Raw genomic sequence first — 23,623 nt, forward strand, 5'->3', positions numbered from 1 at the left:
AAGCAGCTAAATAAATGTTAAAATACAAAATTTATGAGCATAAACATGTAAAATAATATTTTGGCAAATATTACACCCCAGATAAATTTAACTAACCATCTTATCATTAACATGAAAGAATTTTTAAATAGTCAACTTTACAAAATTTTGAGATCTTGCCTCTTTGGAGAGTTTTAGAAACTAGGTTTGGAAATTAGTCTGAAGGGACTTTTGAGGATGATGCTAAATAATTTCTACATCCAACAATCTCATTTAGTGAAAGCCAACCATGAAAATTTAAAAAGCCAAAAGACATCTGTATTGTTTAACTGCCACTAAGTTCCCGGAATATCACTTAGAATTGTTCCAGAAAGTCTTATTGTTTAAGTAGGCTTACAATATTGAGCTATCACATATAACACAAAGGATTAAGATTTTAACACAAACTAAGTAAAGAATAAAGATGAAAAGTTGCAAAGAAGATGTTTTGATTCCTGTAAATCATAAAATAATGAAGTTGGCACAACTACATATCACAAACAACTGAACATTTTCTAAAAATCGTATGCCAAATCTAAGGCAGATAAGAAAACTTGGGACGTGATCAGAGCCAACTTCACCGGATATAACCCTTACACATTCTGGAGAAATAATATTTTTTAAGGAAACAAAACAGTATCCAAACTAGTATTTTAAGTTCTGACTGCTTCAAACTGGCCATTCAATAGACATTTAGTAAATTAGTTTCTACAGTAAAGGTTTTCAAGACTTTTCCTCAATTTAAATTATTTATAACTCAAAACATAAAATACATTTCAGAACCTTTGTTCTTCATAATCCTAAGCAACATTCATATAAGAAAACATTGCTAAATTCAAATTCTAGGCTAGTCTAAATTAAATGCTATTTCAGTTCATCTTCTCATTTAGACAGTAATTATTATAGTTCATACAAGCCCCAAATGATAAGAAAATCTTGCTACCAGTACATTTCACTTAAAGTTCTAAATATATCCCAGAAAACTGGAATCTGCTTAAGATTTCATTTTTCCCGTTGATTTGCGTCAAAAAATCAGACAAGGCAAGCCAGTGCTCAGTGTTTTGTCTCTAACACACAAAAAAGCAAGTAAAAATCCTACAGAGTTTTTTAACATCATAAAAGGAAAAGAGAGAGGGGTGGGAGGAAGAAACTGAGCAGGGACTATTCTGTTCCTTCCTAGAGAATATTAATATAGAACCTTACAATATGATAAGGTACCAACAACTCCCTGGTAGGTACACCCCCAATTCTAGGTACTCTACCCACTCCTCTCAATCTCCTAACGTGTATAAGAGAAACCTCCACCACCTACCTACCATTTCTCTGTTTCCTATTCACAGCAAAATCTACTGACAAAGCTGCCTCTTCTTTTTATCTCTACTTCCTCACTTCAATCCACTACAAATGGGCTTTTGGCCTCACCGCATCAATGAAACAGCTCTTCTCAAGGTCATCAATGACTCCCATTTTTTTTTTAAGTCAATGGCTCAACTTCTCTGACCTCACTTTTTTTTTTTTAATTATCCCTCAGCATCCTTTGACCCAATTGATTACTTCCTCCTTAAAACACTCTTCTCTAAATATCACAGGTCCTACCTCACTGATTACAGCTTCTCAGAAGCTTCTTTTCCTTCACCAAACTTCTAAAAAGCCTAGTATGCCTGGCTCTTTTCCTCTTTTCAACTTATACTCCCTTCCCAAGTGACCCCATTTAGACTCAAGGCTTTAAATACCAAAAATGTGTGGATGACTCTCAGACAAAATTTCTGGCCTGGATCTCCCTAGAGCTCCAGCCTCACAGAGACAACCACTACTCCACATCACCACTAGGACGTCTAATATGCATTTCAAACTTAACCCTTGGTTAATACCATCAGGGTCTACTGGGTCCAAGTTTTGTTTCCTAATTTCTTTTTTTTGAGCAGTTCTATTTGTAAGGATTGATATTTCATGACTTCATTTTTTCCTAGGGATCTTCCAAAGAACAAAGAGAAAATTTACTTTAAAAAGTAATAAAATAAAAGTCATTTTTCTCTTGCAATTACCATATAGTTACATTGGACCCTTTTATAAATCCAAGATATATTATGGGACCTCAGTGTTTTTCCTATATCTTGAAATTTTTTCTAGTTCATCATCCTGGCAATTCCTTCATCACTACTCATCAGTTATTTCCAACTATATTTTAAAAAATTAAATAATAAGATAATGGAAGAATAATGGAATTGCCTAGAAGGAGGACGCACTGCTGTATCGTCCTTCAATGTTCTTACTGCGTTACCCAAAAAGTATTGCCTCGTCTTTCGAAAAGAAGTCTGGAGACACCATCCTTGTATTCATTTTGGGTTTCAGTGGACATAGCTGAGAATTCAGAATATTTCATTATCCACCCATAACGGCAAAGAGATCAACGGAGAAAAATGCTTCACAATTATTAGATGTTGAGTGTAAACACGCAGGTCATAGTAAAATTTCAGATAATGAATCTGCAAATGGCAATAATCCTAGATGAATCTTCTCAAATCTAAGAAGCAGTGAGTTTACAATATATTTTTAAGGACAAAAAGGCAATATAGGGTTTGTAGTTAATTCAATAGGGACTTTATCATGTACTACGTTACAAGAATCTGGACTATCTCATTTACCTAAAAGATGTGTGGCAGTATTCTTTCATCTTTTATAAAATGTTTGTACAGCAAAATTTGCTTGATAAAGCTCACAGATGTATAAATGCTGCAGGCAGATATTTATACAAAGGTATACAGAAGAGAAGGAAACTGGTGACGTAGAAACAAAAAAAATCATTGTATAGATCAGTCTAATTGGGAATTTGTATATTTAAAAAACAAAAATGCTTTTCAACTGATAATGGTCATCCTTTTTTTTTTTCCAAACAAAATCATCAGCCATGAGGGCCCTTAAATATATCCACATAATATATAAATATATCCACATAAATATAATCAACTGATCCCTGACAAAAGGGCAAAGTCAACACAATGAAGAAAAAATAGTCTTCTTTAAACAAATGGTGCTGGAATAAATGGACATCAACATGAAACAAATTAATCTAGACAAAGATCTTGGACTCTTAACAAAAATGAGTTGCAGACCTAAATAAAAATGCAAAACTATAAAATTTCTAGAAGATAACACAGGAAAAAAAAATCTAGATGGATCTTGGGTTTGGTGATGACTCTTTAGCTGAGACATCAAAAGCCCAACCCATGAAAGGACTGATTAAACTGAAAAATTGACTTCATTAAAATTAATTTCTGTTCTGTGAAAGACACTGTCAAAATGATGAGAAGACAAGCCACAGAGTGGGAGAAAATATTTACAAAAGATGTACGTGATAAAAGCCCGTTAACCAAACTACACAAAGAACTTTTAAAACTCAACAACAACAAAAAACTCCATTATAGGGGCGCCTGGGTGGCACAGCGGTTGAGCGTCTGCCTTTGGCTCAGGGCATGATCCCGGTGTTGTGGGATCGAGCCCCACATCAGGCTCCTCTGCTATGAGCCTGCTTCTTCCTCTCCCACTCCCCCTGCTTGTGTTCCCTCTCTCGCTGGCTGTCTCTGTCAAATAAATAAATAAAAATCTTAAAAAAAAAAAAACTCCATTATAAAAGGAGCCACAGGCCTTAACAGATATCTCACCAAGGAAGATATACAGATGGCAAATAAGGATATGAAAAGATGCTCAACATCATATGTCACCAGAGAGACACAAATTAAAACAATGAGATACCACTACGCACCCATTAGAATGGCTGAAATCCAGAACACTGCCAACACCAGATGCTGGTGGGGATGTGGATCAACAGGAATTCTTATTCACTGATGGTGAGAATGCAACACAGCATAGCAAATTTGGAAGAGAGTTTGGAGGTTTCTTACAAAATTAAACATACCCTTACCATACGATCCAGCAACCTTGCTCCTTGATATTTACCTTAAGGAATGAAAAACTTATACCCACACAAATTGGTCTAAGCATGCAGGTTACCCACATAAATATTCAGAGCAGCTTTATTCATAATTGCCCCAAACTGGAAGCAACCAAGATGTCCTTCAGTAGGTGAATCGATCAACTGTGGCACATCCGGATAATGGAATATTATTCATCACTAAAAATAAATGAGCTTTCAAGCCATAAAAAGATATGGAGGAACCTCAAATGCATATTTCTAAGTGAAAGAAGCTAATCTGAAAAGGCTACATAGTGTATGATTGCAACTATATGACATTCTGGTTAATGGGCTTTTATCACATGTGTCTTTTGCAAGCATTTTCTCCCGCTCTGTGGCTTGTCTTCTCATCATTCTGGAAAAGGCAAAACTACAGAGACAGTAAAAAGATTAGCGGTTGCCAGGGGTTATCTGGGAGGGAAGAATGAACAGGCACAGCACTGAGTACTTTTAGGGCAGTGAAAATACTCTGTATGATACTATCATGGTGGATACACGTCATTGTACATTTGTCCAAACCCATAGTATATACAACACCAAGAGTGAACCCTAAGGGGAGCTATGAACTTTGAGTGATAATATATCAATGCACATTCATCAATTGTAACAAATGTCCCAATCTGGCGGGGAATGGTGATAATGGAGGAGGCTGTGCGTGAGTGAGCGCAGGGGGTATATGGGTTAACTCTGTACTTTTTACTCAGTTTTACTATGAACCTAAAAGTGCTGGGAAAAAGAAGTATTTTTAAGGTTGAGTTTGCTATGTTTAAAATCTTATTGACATTTCTAATAAGGCTGTCTTCATTACTCCTGTATATGTACTTCTGTACATTATCTGTAAAATAACTTAAAAATATAAAATTGAAAGTAAAAAGGGTACAATGGACTCAGATGGTAAATGATGATAACTGTTTTCCTTGGTATACAGAGGGCTAATGTGGCCCAAACGGAGAGGACATCCTCAACCTACACTTCCACATCCAACCTCAAGACTTGCCCAATTCAGCAAACAGCACCACTATGCACTTCATTACTGTCACCAAAAAATTAGGGTCATCCTTGACTCCTTCCTTCATACCATTCCAGTCTCTCTGTCAATTTCCAATGGCTTCATTGCTTGAACCTCCACTCCAACCATGGTGATCTAAGCCACCACCATCTTCCCCCCACGCTAGCATCAGCATCCTACCTTATACCCTGCTTCCATTTCTGCTGTCCTCTTGCCTATCTTCCACACAGATTATAAACACCTCACTTGGAAAAACCCTATAAATGTTTTCTGTCGCATTTTTAAAAATCCGAACTCCTTCCTATGGCTTACTAGTCTCCATGTGACCTGGTCCCTGGCTATTTCTCCAACCTTATCTCTTATTCCTCTTCCCCCTTGGCTCACTGTGCTTGAACATACCAAGTTTATTATCACCTTGTAGTTTTTCCTGCTGGGAATGTTCTTATAGATGGCCTCTCGTGGTTTCCTCATCATCACCCCTCAGGTCCCAATCCAAAAGTCACCTCTTCAACACAGCTTTCTCCGACTCTAGCTAAACAGCTCTCACCATACCCCATGACCTTCACAATCTACCCAAACCTGTTTTATCTTCTCCATATTTATCAGTTATTATCTTACTGATAATTAAAATTATCTTACTTATGTACATTTTTATTATCAATCTACCCCCTGCCCCCCACACACAATCTTCTTAAGAGCAGAAAATTATCTGGGGTGCCTGGGTGGCTCAGTCAGTAGAGCGTCTGACTCTTGGTTTCTGTTCAGGTCATGATCTCAGGGTCATGAGATCAAGCCCCTTGTCGGGCTCCATGCTCAGGGGGAAAACTGCTGGAGATTTTCTCTCTCTCCCTCCTCCTCTACCCCTCCTCTCCCCCCCACTCACACATGCTCTAAGATAGATAGATAGAGAAATAAATAAATAAATAAATAAATAAATAAATAAATAAATAAAATCTTTTTTTAAAAAGAGTAGAAATATCTTGTTCACCACTCCATTCCTACCACCAAGAACAGGGGCTAGCACTTAATAGGTACTCAATAAATACTGGCCATTTAAACAACAAAAGCGAATGCATGAAAATTACCATACACTCCTTGCTGAGGACAAGAGCATGAGAAGTGTAGAGGTCAGCACATTACCTCCACACCCACATTTACTCAGTTTTCCTTACTGTATAAGGTATAGAAATGTTTGTGTATCAATCCATTATTGTCATACACTCTCAGACTCAAACAGACTGCCCATCAGTATTAAAATGTTTAATCTGTGTGGGTCAAATAGGAAATTGCAGATACGTAAGAAAAGAGAATAACATCTCTACCCTCCTTCAAATTCCTTTCCCTGAAGAAAAGCCTGTTTATAAATATCAAGCAAATGAAAAGCTGCCAAATTTTGATCTCTCTCAACATTCATATTGGTTTAGTTCCATTGGAAAGAAAAAAAATATGGCTCAGAACAATGTAGGGGATGGTGGGCTCTTTCTCCTCCCCTACCTCATGACTGCACACGACCAAGCGAACCTGCAACAAACTCAACGCAGGAAGCATGTGGGGGCTTGGAGAGCCTTTGGACGAATCAGCTCAAAAACATCTGTATTATCAGAAAAACAACCTATAGCATGTGCTCTACTGACCGTGACTAAGTCACATTGTCATTGTGTTCATTCTCAGCATATTAGCTGTTACAAATATCTAGGAATCTCAAGAAAACAGTATTAGTGTACTGAAAATATTCAAGACATCTCTTCTTTTGAACTTTTGATGGAAAAAAGCAACGTAAAAACAATAATCCCATGAAGCATATTCTCAAAAAGTGATGGATGCATTAACCAAAACCATCAGTGATGGCAGCATCTTATGCCTCCCCAAATTAGTGAAACAAGAACTGATACAGCATATAAAACTAGCTACATCCTAAAAGCAAGGGTAGATGAAACTTAAAACATCTATAACCCAATGATCAATACTACCTTGAAATTAAAGACTATAAAAAAGAACTGCATTTTTAGCCGCTGGGGCCGAAGAACTCACAAGCGTAGGTAGTGTGCTATGGGGGGCAGGGGGAGGCAAGTCTTTATCTAACATCACAAGGATCTCTCGCCCAATGAGTGGAGTTTGATAGTAATTCTCGCTACTAGTTTAAAAAAAGAAAAGAAAACTGCATTTTAGATCATGGAAACAATTTACTATATCTTTTGTATTACTCCTCACTTTTCAGTAAAAGCATTTTCTTTTAAGTACATCTTTCTTTTTAAGATAGGGCGCAAAGGAGTAAGAGCTGTGTCTTCCGCAGATCTTTCTTTTTTTATGCCTTTAAAAAATTTTTAAATCCATCTATATATTGGACAAGGCCCTCGCTATATATAAAATGTAATGTATCAAATTCTACTTTCTCTCCAGACTTACATTCATAATCTGAAACTAAATTCTGGGGCATAACCCCCATTAAATTCCTCAATCAGTAGACAAAAGAAAAGTATGTCCAGATTCCTACTCAGATTACATCTTGGCAATTCTCAGTCATTTGAAACGGTTTTTTTCCCTCCCAGCCCAGCTGCTGAGATAGGCTCTGGACCCTTGAACTGCCACCCTTCCCCTAGTATTAACCTCTTCCTCGCCAAACAGAGCTATAGGGATTTTTAAAAAGGCATAAAGACTGAAAGAAATAAAGGCGCTAATCTCTATTTATAGAGAGAAGCTAAAAGGTAGTTTCTCAGCAGCCCCAAACCACAAGGGTTCAGGTTAAAAGGGTCACAGACTTCGAAAACAAAAAGGGATTTTAGGGATCAGTCTACCTACCTCCTTCTACAAACAAGGAAACAGAAAACACTACATATCAAATTAATTCCCTAATTTAACAATTCCTTAGATTCCATATTTTAGATGAACAAGATCTACTGGAAAATGCAAAGAACAGCAACTTTACAGTAACTTGCTTCAGAAGCATATTCCACTTTTCATCTATTCAGTGAGCTTCACTGTGAACTTGCTTTGTGTGTAGTGCAAGCAAAAGAATTTCATTCACTCCACAAACATATGTGGAGTGCCTACTATGTGAAAGTAGCTGGGGTGGGAGCAGGTACGAAATGCCCAGCCGTCAGTGAGCTTACACCCAAGACAAGGAAAAGAGAAGGACAATAAACAAAAGAAATCAGCAATGAGTGAAACATAGTAGGTAAGCTGGTAATAAGTTCTATGGAGAAAAATAAAGCAGAGACTAGAAATAGGGAGTACGGTTGGGGGCTGGCAGTGACTTAAATACAGTAGTCAGGGAATAGCCACATAGATGTCTGGAGGAAAATATTAGGGGAGGGAAGGTCAAAGTCCTTGAAGTAAAGGCTTGCCTGGAATGCTCAAGGAAAGGCAAGGAAGGTAATACAGCTGGAATGCATGAGGCGGAGAAAAGCAGGAGATGAGGTCAGAGAGGTATCAGGAAGCCAGACCTTGTAAGTTCCTATGGGTCACTGCAACAGCTCTGGCAAGATGGACTTCTTCTAAGTAAATGAATATCATACAAGGTATAGAGCAGAGTGTGACGTGACCAGACCTAGGTTTTAACATGATGACTCTCGCTACCGATGGACCGAAGGCAGGTGTGGCATCTCAAGACCAGCTGAAAGTCTAGAACAGTTATCTAAACAACATGGTGGCTGGGACTAGAGGAGTAGCACTGGAATAATAAAAGGTCATTGAATTCTGGATACTTTCTGAAAGTACAGCCAACAGGAGGTGCTGACAAACTGGATGTGGTAGACGAGAGAAACCCAGAAACACACAATATGCCATGATACATACAATACGGACACACATACATAATAAAGTGCATCCATTTCAAGTGTACAATTCAAAGAGTTTTGACAGATGTATGTATCTATGAAACTACTGCCACAATCAAGAAACAGATTAGTTCTTTCACCCCCAAAACGTTTCTCACACTCCTTTTCAGTGCCTAGGCAAGCACTGATCTGCTGTTCTCTGTCACTGTAAATTAGGTAGCAGTTTTTAGAATTTTATATAAATGGAATCTTGACAGTGTAAAAGTCTTTAGAATCCAGCATCTTTCATTCAATGTCACAATTATGAGATTTATTTACACTGCTGCATGTCTTACTGGGTCATCCCCTTGTATTCCTGAATAGTGGTGTATTCCCTAGATAACCACACCACTTTTTATAATCCATTCATCCACTGACGGACATGTGGGTTGTTTTCAGCTTGGGTCTGAGATATTGTGGTATAAGAAATACATATTTTTAAGGTGCCTGGATGGCTCACTCAGTTAAGTATCTGACTCTTGATTTTGGCTGAGGTCATCATCTCAGGCTCATGAGATCGAGCCCTACATCAGGCTATGCACTCAGCACAGAGTCTTCTTGTCCCTTTCCCTCTGTTCCTTCCCCCACTCATGATCTCTCTCTCTCTCAAATAACTAAATAAATAAAATATTAAAAAAAAGAAATACGTATTTTCGAGACATGAAAGCAACCTTAAGTGTCCATCAGTGGATGAACAGATGGAGGGAATGTGGTATGCATACACAATAGAATATTATTCAGCCATAAAAAAGAAGGAAATCTTGCCATTTGTTACAACATGGATGGACCTTGAGGGCAGTATGCTAAGAAAAATAAATCAGAGAAAGACGAAAACCATATAATCTCACTTATATGTCAAATCTAAACAAAGAAACAAATTGAACTCATAGACACAGAGAACAGACTGGTGGTCGCCAGAAGCAAGGGGCAAGAAGGTGGGCAAAATGGATGAAGGGTGTTAAAAGGTACAAACTTCCGGTTCTAAAATAAAGACATCATGAGGATGTGATGTGCAGCATGATGACTAGAGTTAATAATACTGTATTGCATATTTGAAAGTTGGTAAAAGAGTAAATCTTAAAAAGTTCTCATCACACATACAAATTCTATAATTATGTACAGTGATACATATTAACTAGACTTACCGTGATCGTTTTGCAATGTATACAGATTTCAAGTCAATATGTTGTGTACCTGAGACTAACATTATATGTCAATTATACCTCAATTAAAATATACATACTTTGTTGGTCTTCCTCCAGTTCTTGGCACAAAGCTTCTAAATCCTTGGAATTTTTTAAGTGAAAAGGGTGACAGGAACATCTTCTGTTATTCACAATAAGCCCCCTCTCAACTATATGCGGGTTCATGTTAATTAAATGACTGCCATAGGAGCGCCTGAGTGGCTCAGTCGTTAAGCGTCTGCCTTCGGCTCAGGGCGTGGTCCCAAAGTCCTGGGATCGAGCCCCATATCAGTCTCCTCCGCTGGGAGCCTGCTTCTTCCTCTTCTCCTCCGCTGGAAGCCTGCTTCCTCCTCTCCCACTCCCCCTGCTTGTGTTCCCTCTCTCTGGCTGTCTCTCTCTTTGTCAAATAAATAAATAAAATCTTAAAAAAAAAAAAAAAATGACTGCCATGGGCTCCTTGATAGCTACAGAACAGGGGCTGGTTAGCAGGGGAACCAACTATATGACTAGAGGTTTGAAACTACCAGCCCTAACCCTGACATCCAGGGGCTGGAGACTGAGTTCAGCCACCAATAGCCAATGATTTAATCAATTATGCCTACATAAAGGAAGCTTCACAGAAACTCTAAGTGATAGGGTTCGGAGGACTTCGAGGTTGGTGAACATATCCATGTGTCCCCAAACTCCATGGGGAAGGAAGCTCCTGCACTTGGGACTCCCAGTTCTCTCATACCTTTTCATCTGGGTGTTCATTTGTATTCTTTATACTATCCTTTATAATTAACCAGCAATAATATGTAAAGCCTTTCACAGAGTTCTGTAAGCCATGATATAACAAACTACAGAAACTGAGAAGGGGGTTAAGAACCCCCTCATTTGTAGCCAGGTTAGGCTGAAGTGTGGGTAACCTGGGGGACCCACTACACGTGACTGGTACCTGAAGTAGGGGGCAGTCTTGTGGGCCTGAACCCTTAACCAGGAGGTCTGGGCTAACTTGTAGACAGTGTCAGATTGAATTAAATTGTAGAATTCCCATCTGATATCTGCAGAGAATTAGAGAATTACTTGATGTGGAAAAACCACATTTGGTGTCAGAAGTGTTGTGAGCAGAGAAGAGATTTTAGTAGTAAGGTTTATTGTGGATGAAGCTGATATGAATATTTGTGGACCAGTTTTGAGTGAACAGGTGTTTTCATTTCTCTTGGGTAAATAGGAATGAAATAGCTGGACTGCAGGATTAGGTGTATGTTTAACTTTTTAAAAAGAAGTTGCTGAACAGTTTCCTAAAGTGGTTTTAATATTTTACATTTCTACCAGCCGTTAAGGAGAATTCTGTGTCTTTGTCAACACTTGGTATTGTCAGGGTTTTTAACTTAGCCATCCTAATGGGTATATATAGGTAGTATCTCACTGGGGTCTTAATTTGCATTTGCCTGATAATTAATGATACCGGTCATCTTTTCACATGCTTACTGGCCATTCATATATCTTTTGTTTTATGAAGCTAATTGCCTCATTTTTAAGTTTCTTTTTATTTTTTTTATTTTTTGCCACCTCACCAGCATTTTCTTTTTAAAAGCATGTGTTAATTTCTTACATACAGTGAAAGGTCTTTCTGGGCTTATTCAGATAGGTTTGATTATTCTCAGTATCACATTGTTTAAATTCCTTTTTATAAAAATTGGTATTTGGTAACACTATTTCCGCCTAATTACTGTTCACTGAAAATTCTCTTTGTTTTTCTCCCTTATTTATACTTCCAAATGAACTTAAATCTTCTGGTCAAATTTCAAAAGAAACACTTTGGGATTCTGGCATGGGGAATATTAACCAATTTTGGAAGCACACATATTTTTATTCTGTCATCCCGTTCAGGATCATAGTATGACTTTCCATCAAAAATTTCTTTTTTATCTTTCAGTAACATTTTATAATTTTCTTCATTGATTAGCCTAATTTTTTTTCATTAAGGTATTCTTTGATGCTATATACACGGAGCATTTTTCCACTATGTTACCTTTTCACATTATAGAAAAGTCACTAACCTTAATCTTTTATTCAATGTCAACTTTCATATGAATTCATATCTATTCTAAGTTTTTCATTTTCTTTTTCATTTCTAGGTATAACCAACCCCACCTGCAAATAATGGGAACTGTATCTATTTTTCCATAAATCCTGCTTCTAATATCTGTTACATTTCATTATGCTGTCTTGAACTTGGCAAAAACAGAAACAAAACATAAAGAGAACTAATGGTGGTAGTACTGAGGCTCTGCTTTATCCTATGTTCACAGAAATGTCTCAGGCATTTCATACATAACATAATGTTGGATACTGGTTTGGATAGAAATTCTTCTTTCTAAGTTTTAACTAAAGTAACCTTCACCCTATTAAAGAATAAATACTGAGTTTTATTAAACTTGTCTGGCATTGGTTGAGATAATCATGTAATTTTTCATATTTTACCCCCTATCCACACACATTTTTTGATTCAATGGAGAAACTCTATCTGATTATGACACTGTTCTTTTAATATCCTGTCATACCTGATTTGCTAGAATTTCATATTGGCTTCTCACAATGGAACTAAGTCTATAATAACTACTTTTTGGTGCTTTGTCAAATTTGATATTGGCACAGAATGAACTGAATAGCTTTCCATATGTATATAAGGTGTACCATAAAACAGTTTAATATAGAAAATGATTTCCTGGAAAGCTTGGAAGAACGTGTCCATAAATCTGTTTAATTTTGCTTTGTTTGTTTTGTTCAGAGAAAATGGGTTTGTAATTCTCATAATTAAAGAAATGGAAAAGTTATTTGACTATACAGGTAATCATTCATCTAGCAAGTACTTATTGAGTACCCATCTATGCTCTAGGCACTAGAGTTCCAATGGTGTGCCCAACAGCCATCGATGCTACCCTCCAAGAGATGAGGCTCATTGGGGGAAAAGAGACACAGATAATCAGAATCATTGTTAACAGTATTAAGTATATGAAAAGAAGGTATAGGGTACTATGAAAACATAGGACATAAATACCCAAACCAAGTCTGTGAAGATTAAAGGATAGTTTCCCCGTGGACGTGAAATTTTGAATTGAAACCTAAAGCTACATAGAAATTAACTGCTCAAAACAAGGGTAACAGCATTCCAAGCGAAACAAACAGGATGGACAAAAGTCCTAGAGTGAAAGAGGGCAGTGTGTGTGACACGAACAGAAAAATCGGCCCGGCGAGGGTGCAGGAACCAAAGGACTAAGGCTGCAGGGCTGGAGAGGCAGGCAGAAGTCACACACGATCTGAAGGCAAATAGAAGGTACCTTTACCTTGCAAACAGTGGAAGCCAGCTAAGGGAATTTCACAGATGAGTTACAATCACATTCTTCTACTCTCTAGTTGATTTTTATGGTTTACATTTGCTAGGAAATTTTAGATTCCATCAAGATTTCCAAAAATAGTACCACAAAATTCTGCATAACAGTCTCATAATTTTTTAGATCTCTTCACAATTTATATTCCTTTTTATTTTATTTTTTTAAAGGGGGAGGTGGAGGGGCAGAGAGAAAATCTTTTTTTTAATTTTATTTTATTTAAATTCAATTAATCAACATATAGTATATTATTAGTTTCAGAGGGAGAGGTCCGTGATTCATCAGTTGCATGTAACACCCGGTGCTCATTACATCACGTGCCCTCCTTCATGCCCATCACCCTGTTACCCCATCCTCCCACCCTCCTCCCCTCCAGCAACCTTCAGCTTGTCTTCTATAGTTAAGAGTCTCTTATGGTTTGTCTCCCTAATTTCATCTTATTTTATTTTTCCCTCCCTTCCCCTATGATCCTCTGCTTTGTTTCTTAAATTCCACATATGAGTGAAATCATATGATAATTGTCTTTCTCTGAATGACTTACTTCGCTTAGCGTAACACTCTCTAGTTCCATCCACGTCCTTGCAAATGGTAAGATTTCATTTTTTGATGGCTGAGTAGTATTCCATTGTATATATACATACCACATCATTATCCACTCATCTGTTGATGGACATCTGGGCTCTTTCCATAGTTTGGCTATTGTGGACATTACTGCTATACACATTGGGGTGCAGGTGCCCCTTCAGATCACTATATTTATGTCCTTTGGGTAAATTACCTAGTAGTGTGATTGCTGGGTTGATAGGGTGGCTCTATTTGTGCCTTTTTGAGGAACCTCCATACTGTTTTCCAGAGTGGAGGGAGAGTGAAAATCTTTTTTTTTTTTTTTTTTTAAGATTTTATTTATTAACAGAGAGAGAGACAGCCAGTGAGAGAGGGAACACAGGCAGGGGGAGTGGGAGAGGAAAAAGCAGGCTCCCAGTGGAGGAGCCCAAAGTGGGGCTCGATCCCAGGACTCTGGGATCACGCCCTGAGCTGAAGGCAGATGCTTAACGACTGAGCCACCCAGGTGCCCCAAGAGTGAAAATCTTAAGCAGGCTCCACACCCAGCATGGAGCCCAACACAGGGCTCTCAATCTCACAATCCTGAGATCATGACCTGAGCTGAAATCAAGGGTCAGATGTTTAACTGACTGAGCCACACAGGCACCTCCCCCTAGTATTCCTTTTTCGTTTGTAAAGTCATTTTCTTCTCTTTTTCTCTATTAGATTTGCTATGGGTTCCTGTATTTTATTGGGATTTTTTTTTTTTTTAAAGTCCACTCTAGCCATTACTTTCATTTGCTTAATAATGAATAATCAAAGTAAAAATTCCTACTATATTCTTTGGGGGTAGTGAGGGAAAAAACCTTTTCGTGTCCTTGAATAAAACTTCCTCACTGAATCTTTCTCATCTTGGGTTTTCTTTTGTCTTATTTTTTGTTGTTGTTGTTTCTGCCTCATCTTACATTAACCTCCTTACTTTTTGGTCTGTGCCATTTTGCTGAATTGGCACATCACCCTAGAGGTTGTATAATTCTACTTTAATCAACAGAGGGAAAAAAATACACAGCTACAGTGTTTGTGACTCTCCTTTTGTCACTATAAAATATTAAAGCAATACTTCTAAGAGATTGTCCTGTACCAGAAGTCACTGCAAAAGGCTTTGGTATACTCTTAAAGATTAAAGAAAACAGAGAATACCTTTATTGTCACGGTAAAACTCACAGTACTGCATTTGCATCCTGATGTCTCTAAATAGCATATAAAAAGAGGTCAAATAATTAAAAAATAACATTTTCAGAGGACAATGAGATTTCTGTGCATGTGTATGTATGCACAGAAACTAACCCGGCAGAATTCACACATCAATACTTGGCTAAACCTGACGTCCTAATGGAACAGTTATAGAGAGATCTTTCAGAGAGGTCATCAACCCTCAAAACAGATTGCAAGTTAAAATTTTGCAATGAGGCAGTCGATTGTCTCAAAACCCCAAAATGAGTTGATGTCAAATGACTTCGCTGCACTTCAATTCCCAAATAGAATCCCTTATGGCTACATACTTTGACTACCTAAAAATTGCACACCAGATCTCCAGGATTGGAACATTAGTGCAGTTAGTGCTAACTCCACTCAGTTTACCTCCCGTCTCTCTTCTTCCTCTCCCTTCCTGACAGGGGAAGCTGGGAGAAGCAAGCAAGGTCCTCTCTTTGCAGGAAAAAGAGAAATCAAGAGTTTGCACTTCTGTGCAGGAAAGAAAGACACTGGGATCTCTCTCTCCTCTCTGTAAGCAAAGACCATCCCTCCGGAGCAAAAAAATGATCATTTCAGTATGTCTGTAACTGGCTACTTTATGAAATGGAATACTTCAGATCCCTGTTGTGAGCTAAGAAAACAATCATGAAGAAACATTCATTATCTATCCTCATTTTTGCTTAACCAGTTGGGGGACTGACAATGGGGGATGGGCAGAGAGGAAAAACTACTGTGTACAGACACACTGCCCTGGCCATTAAGGTCCCATTTATTTCTACTACGTGTTTATTTTTTCTGTAGAAAATGTACAAAAATAGAGAAGAAAATGCTAGAGAATTAAAAATCACCCACAATCCCACCATACAGAGGAAACAATATTGGGGGGATTTTCTCCTGTTCATGCTATAATCCCCAGGCGGGTACACCTGCTTGATGGTACTGCCCACCTCTGCCTCGAAAAAGCCTCCTTAAATGATGTCTCTCTCTTTATGGGGGACAAAAACCTCAAGTAAAACATTGTGCCTGTAGTGATCTTCATTATGATACTTTCAGGAAGACTGCCGTCAAGAAGGGAGCCTTACAGAACATCATAAATGAAAGAGTGATATAACTGCATATATGGGAAAGTTTCTGAAAGTCTATAATAACCGGGGTGTCTCGGTGGCTCAGTCGGTTGAGCGTCTGCCTTCCGCTCAGGTCACGATCCTGGGGTTCTGGGATCGAGCGGAGCAAGGAGCCTGCTTCTCCCTCTCCCTCTGCCTGCCACTCCCCCTGCTTGTGCTCGCTCTCTCTGTCAAATAAATAAACAAAATCTTTTAAAAAAAAAAGTCTATAATACTGTCTACAAATTTATTTTAAAGATTTAAAAATCTACAGAGGTTTGGCTCTAGGAAAATACACATTACAAAAAGTATTTCAAGAAGACAAAGACTATCTGAAGAGACTCAAAGCCAGAGGGTGGAAAAAATAGTCACTTATCTATATACCCTCAAAGTCATTTAGGATGAGCTCATTTTTAGAAGTTAAAGCCTAAAATAACACATAATCCTTATATAAGTTAATCAGCTCATTCTATAGACTGAGCCAATCCTGATAACAAAACTTAAGAACAGTCTCCCTAAATACAAAGGCCAAACCAATTTCACTTATGCAGATACATTTTTCTTCTAAAAAACAATCAGCAAATTGAATACACATATTAACTGAACTGATTGAAAGAAATAATATATTTGCTGAGAATCTCCCCAGAATTTCCAAGTTATTCTGGATGGACAGCCTTCCAACTGTTTAGAAATTATAAGCCCAAAATGTTACAATGATGAAGAATGTAGTTCTGACCCCCAAATCTTCTAGATAGGTTATCTTGTCTTTTCTTAACATTATATGACTTAAAGACTGAAGCCTACACACACACACACACACACACACCCCAAATGTAACACAACACTTACAAAGAATTCATTTCCTGCCCTAACATGAGACTGAATGAGGGAACTCAGGACTCACGGCTCATGTGCTGTGCCACTGTGATATCACTCTCATCATCAGTCACGATCAGCTCCTCTTCATTCCTTTTACTCAACCGAGGCACCTATGTTAGCACTGATCCTTTACCATCCAGTATGTCACATTACTGCCATCTGCCACTGCAAAACGTTCTTTTCTTTTAAGCAACTAACATAACATTAAAAAACGCATTTGGATGGGGGCGCCTGGCTGGCTCAGTCAGTAGAGCATGTGACTCTTGATCTTGGGGTTGTGAGTTGGAGCCCCACGTTGGGCACAGAGATTACTTAATGAAAAAAAAATTTTTTTAATGCATTTGGATAATACCGTAAATCATTATTTTTTTTTAAGATTTTATTTATTTATTTATTTATTTGAGAAAGAGAGAGCACGTGTACACACATGCTCTTGCAGGAGCAGGGGGAAGGGCAGAGGGAGAGGGAGAAGCAGACACCCCACTGAGTAGGAAGTCCGAAACAGGGCTCAATCCCAGGACCCTGAGATCATGACCTGAGCCAAAGGCAGTCGCTCAACCAACTGAGCCATCCAGGCGTCCCGTAAATTATCACTTTAAAAGAAACGAGGGGTATCTATGTGAAGATATATCACTATTATTCAGAGCAGACGGGTCTTAGCAACCTAAGGGCTACGACATTAGTTTGCAGGACATCATACCTACTAACAGATGAGGGAAAGAATATAGATTACTACCACACACAGATTATTTATCAATTAAAACAACTTTTCCTACCCATTATATAAGAGAATACTGACAATTCCGTTCTCACAACCTTAGGAACACCAGTGACTAGTAATATTAAAGGAGAAGCATGGATTGAGGTCTGCCAGGTACCTACCTCCCAATCAGCACCTTGGGTAAATTAAGGATCTTTACTACAGTAATCATGTTACCCCATGCACAAGGCCTGTTTTAATATTAAAGCTTAATCCTTATTCTTATATACATCGTCAAGAAATATTTGAGAAAATTAGTCAAATTAGCTGTATCTGCTCACATAGAAAATCAACAAAAACCCCAAGTACGACTTTTAGCACAGAGAACCATTCAAAGTACTCTAATTGCCTTCTCTCCACACTAACTGCCTTTAAAGTAGCTTCTTGGCTCTATCTCGGTCCAACTGACAAAAATGATTAAAATCATTATTCGCTCATTCATTACTAGTATCTGTCTACTTAAAATACAGTGAATACTACCAAAACTAGCACAAGACATTTCTTATTATAGCTTATTTTAACTTCATTAAAGTTGCACTACCCATTTATGTGAACCTACTAAAATGCAACATTTGCATATTTTTAAAAGGAAAGACTTAAAACGCTATTTTTCAATTACACTTCTAATCCTCTTTGAATCAATGTGAAAACACTGACAGGAGAATTGTTCTTTCACAATCAACATGAGCAATGAAAGAAAAAGCAAGTGTTCTGTGAGCTTAAGCACTTATGCCTGAAGTGTATAAAAACAGTAGTTCTCACATGTATTTAGGTGATGGAGTACCAGAAACATTTATGAAACATTTACATGTGCAATTTTTTAAAGAACATTTAAGTTTATGTATCTGGAGCTGGTGTAATTAATAGGTTTCAATTATTTAATAATAGTTATAGAAGAAAATGTAAATTGAGTTAGTTTTCTACAAACTGGAAAATAATTACTACCTTCATTAATTTAATACTAGTGATAAGGAAACTCACTTATCTTAGAGATCATTTCTCCCCCACTAGAACGGCTCTCGTCAAAAAGACATATAATAACAAGTGTTGGTGGGAATATGCAGGAACTGGACTCCTCATACATTGAGTGCACTGCTGGCGAGAATGCAAGATGTTGCAGCCACTTTGGAAAACAGTCTAGCATGTTCTCAAATGGCTAAACACAGACTTACCATATTACGCAGCAATTCTGCTGCTAGGTATATATCCAAGAGAAAGAAAACATATAGTCACGTAAAAACTTATGTACAAATGTTCATACTAACATTAGTAGTAATAGTCAAAAAGTGGAAACTCCAATGTCCACTAGCTGATGAATGGACGACCACAATGTGGTAAAGCCATACAAAAGAACAGGAATCCGCTACAAAAAGGAATTAAGAACTAACACATGCTACGACATGGATAAACCTTGGAGACACGCTATGTGAAAGAAGCCCAGACACAAAAGGCCACATATTGTGCCAGTCCATATGAAATGTCCAGAATAGGCAAATCGATAGGGACGGACAGCAGATCACTGGCTGCCAGGGGCTGGCCAGAGACATGAAAGGGAAGTGCCCGCTAATGGGCACTGGTTTCTTCGTGGGGTGGTAAAAAAATCTCCTGGAATAATAGATGGGTGACAGTATACCCACAGAGCTGTAGAGACAACAGCCACTGAATTGCACACTAAAAAGGGTCAATTTTACTGTATGTGAATTTATCTCAATTTTTAAAAGTCATGAATAAACACACAAAAAATACAGTTACTGACACTTATGGAGATATTAAATGAAGCCTATTTTAAATATTTTATCTGTCATGAAAACTTGCCCACCTATATACATCTGTTAAGAAACTTTTTATGATGTAAACATTTCCACTAAAAATAATGTCACAACTGGCAGCCAATAACTTTTATCATGTTTCAATGTATCCGCCAAAGGTTTAGGTTAAAACAAGAACTAAAAAGACGTGCTGCAAATTAAAACAAAACCAAATATAGGATTATGCCAGTTATCTGCATTACCCCTTACGGTGGCTCATGAATCACTGGTACATTTTGAACATCGTAAAAGAGCCTGATTACAGACTTATTTACACAAAGTAAATATCATAAATTTTTGACTCAAATTTCTACCAAAAAGTCAGTGACTGTTAATTTTTATTCTGTACCACAATAAATGTCCAAAACCTAATGTGTAAGCTTTTGCTATGTCTCAATTCTATTAATTCCCTTCTGGAAAAAAGAATTCTACAGGAACTCAGAACAACTGCAGGTAATAACTGAAAATCTTATTAATTCAAATTAATATTACTGGAGGACTATATGAATTATTACTACATTAAAATAATACTGTGTGAATTATTAATATACCAAAATAACCTTACTATGGCTACTACACAGAGTCATTCATTTTAATTCTAGCAAAGTATTTCCTGAATTGCCAAGCCAAGAACCTGCCTAGGTCTACCTCATTAAGTCAACAACCGTTCTCTAAGCAGTTATGTCCACACTATTGCAAGGAATACAAAGATATAAGCCCCCAGACTCAAGGAGTCTACAGTATAATACAAATGAAAGTGAGCAGGTAATATAAACTGGGGACAGACTATAAATGTTGAGAAACTTATAGTTTAGCCGATAGGCAGTAAGGAAAGCATTAAATGATCTGAACCATCTACTCCTATGTCAGACAAGGAGAGAAGAGGTACAGGAAGACCAAATGGGAGACTCACACAATAGTCTGGATCATGAGGATGAAGAATCTAAATTATAGTAATGGCAAGGGAAGGACAGATGAGGAAAGGCTCTCTAGTCTTATTTATGAGGAAGAATCAACAGGGCTTGGGAGGCTGCACAGAGAAAAGGCAATATCACCTAGAAGTTAAGGCTTCCATATGCTTTGAAAACACTCCTGGGTGAGAGGTTTGGCTCTGACTCATTTCAGCTGTGTATGCTGGCCAATGACTTCATCTCTATGGGTTTCCGTTTCCTCTGTAAAATGGAGGTAATAATAGTGCCGACATATCATAGGGTTGTCGTGAGGCTGACTTAGAAAAGAATGCATGTAAAGCAAATAGCACTGTGCCTGCTACGTAGGATGACAAGGTTAACAGTAATCCCACTGACCAGGATAGGAAATACAGGAAGAACTGTAAATGGGGATAAGCGCGGAGATTAGCTAAGAATCCTACATTTCTGCTTGCAGCCCACAGACAGAATCTGTAAGTCTAGAGAATGGTGCATACTAACTACAAAAGGATTTATGGAAGTAAATTAAAATATAACTAAAGACTTCTAGCCACAAAAGGCCTTGAACACCTTGCTTAAGGACTTGGACTGAATAAAAAAATCTGTCTCCTAAATACAAAGTTTAGAGTTCATATAACATATGATGCCATTTATTTTCCAGTTGAGAACGAAGACCCACAAAATGAAGAAATATCCCAAAAGTCACACCAGTCATGGAAATACATAGTATGAGCCCGTTAATAAATTAAATGATGGCTCTCTACTTCTCCCCATTTGACACACAGCCGCATCTTCTGGCACAGTGCCAGCCAAGTCCCCAAGACACAATGGTGGAGTTTGGAGTAAATGGATTTGGCTGTTTGGGGCGCCTGGTCACCAGGGCTGCTTTTAACTCTGGCAAAGCGGATACTGTCACCATCAATGACCGCTCACTGACCTCAACTACATGGTCTACGTGTTCCAGCATGATTCAACCCATGGCAAATTCAACAGCACAGTCAAGGCTGAGAACGGGAAATTTGGTTTTTTTTCCGATGGAAAACCCATCTCCATCTTCCAGGAGTGATATCCTGCCAACATCAAATGGGGTGATCCTGGTGCTGAGTATGTTGTGGGGCCCACTGGGGTCTTCACCACCATGGAGCAGACTGGCACTCACTTGAAGGGTGGGCCAAGAGAGTCATCATCTCTGCCCCTTCCGCTGATGCTTCTGTGTTTGTGACGGGCGTGAACCATGGGAAGTATGACAACTCCTTTGAGATTGTCAGCAATGCCTTCTGCACCACCAACTGCTTGACCCCTCTGGCCAAGGTCATCCTGGACACCTTTGGCATCATGAAGGGACTCAGGACTTATGACTCCATGCCATCACTGCCACCCAAAAGACGATGGACAGTCCCTCTGGGAAGCTGTGGCATGATGGTCAAGAGGCTGCCCAGAACAGCATCCCTGCTTCTACTGGTGCTGCCAAAGCTATAGGCAAGGTCACACCGGCTCACTGTATGGCCTTCTGTGTCTCCACCTGCAACGTGTCCATCGTGGATCTGACCTGCTGCCTGGAAAAAGCTGCCAAATACAATGACATCAAGAAGGTGAAGCAGGCGTTGGAGGGCCCCGTCAAGGGGATCCTGGGCTACACTGAGGACCAGGCGTCTCTTGCAACTTTAATAGAGACACCCACTCTTCCACCTTCAATGCCAGAGCTGGCATTGCCCTCAATGACCACTTTGTCAAGCTCATTTCCTGGTATGACAATGAATTTGGCTACAGCAACCTGGTGGTAGACCTTATGGTCCACATGACCTCAAAGAAATAAGAGCCCCCTGGACCACCAGCCTCAGCAAGAGCAAGAAGAGAGAGGCCCTCAGCTGCTGGGGAGTCCTTGCCCCAACTCATCCCCCAACTGAGAATCCCCCAACCTCCACAGTTTCCAGTTTCCATCTCAGGCCCCCTGAAGAAGGGGAGGGGTTTGAGGAGTCCTACTTTGTCGTCGACCATCAATAAAGTATACTGTACCTAGCCAAAAAAAAAAAAAAAAATGAATACTATTCATACTCTTCATTTGCTTAACGAAAGTGAGTCCTTACATAAAACTTCCTTCTATCCCCATCCTTATGATATGGAAAATTTGAAATTACTGGGATGAAGATTAAAAGGATTTAATGTAATGTAGTGGTGATGGTTATAACACAGGTTTTCAACAAATATTAAAACTCTTCTTTGGGGGCACCTGGGTGGCAACAGTCAGTTAAGTGTCTGACTCTTGGTTCGGGTCAGGTCATGATTTCAGGGTTGTGAGACTGAGCCCCATGTCAGGCTCCACGCCCAGTGGGGAGTCTGCTTGAGATTCTCTCTCCCTCTCCCTTTGCCCCTCCCACTCCTGCACATACACACTCTCTCTCTCTCTAAAATAAATAAATAAGTCTTTAACAAATACATAAATAAAATTCTTCTTTAAAAAATTAAAGTAACTACAGAATTTTAGGAAAACTCAAATTATTTTACTTATGATAAATTTTTACTTACTTTTGAAAAAATACAATTGACATGACAAATTTAAATATGAAAATTTGTCTTTAATGATAACTTTAAAATTGTTTTTAATCAAGTAAATATATTTCCTAAAATATATTGTTATTGAAATTTAATTAACATTTGTTTTCTTCATTTTGAGAAATAAATACAATTATAGAGACAAAAACAATTATAAGAAGCTTTCTTTTTTTATAGATTTTTTTAAAGATTTTATTTATTTGAGAGATAAAGAGTGAGAGTGAGCACGAGCAGGGGGAGGGGAAGAGGGAGAAGCAGACTCCCTGCTGAGCAAGGAGCCTGACACGGGGTTCGACCTCAGGACACTGAGATCATGACCTGAGCCGAAGGCAGACCCTTCACTGACTGAGCCACCCAGGCACCCCAGAAGTTTCTTTCGATAGTTCTCTTTAAGACCCCAATTCACAAAGACACTGTA

At 38.4% G+C, this 23,623-nt stretch overlaps 1 protein-coding gene and 1 pseudogene across 2 annotated transcripts in view; one reads left to right on the forward strand and one right to left on the reverse strand.

Moving 5' to 3' along the window:
• The window catches only part of MAGI3 (membrane associated guanylate kinase, WW and PDZ domain containing 3), a 234,163-nt gene that overhangs the window by 146,088 nt on the left and 64,452 nt on the right, over positions 1–23,623 (reverse strand). The gene's annotated exons all lie outside the window — the stretch shown is intronic.
• On the forward strand, positions 14,548–22,468 carry LOC113244409 (glyceraldehyde-3-phosphate dehydrogenase-like; annotated as a pseudogene).

This window comes from Ursus arctos, unplaced genomic scaffold, assembly GCF_023065955.2.
Source record: "Ursus arctos isolate Adak ecotype North America unplaced genomic scaffold, UrsArc2.0 scaffold_12, whole genome shotgun sequence".
Taxonomy (NCBI): Eukaryota; Metazoa; Chordata; class Mammalia; order Carnivora; family Ursidae; genus Ursus; species Ursus arctos.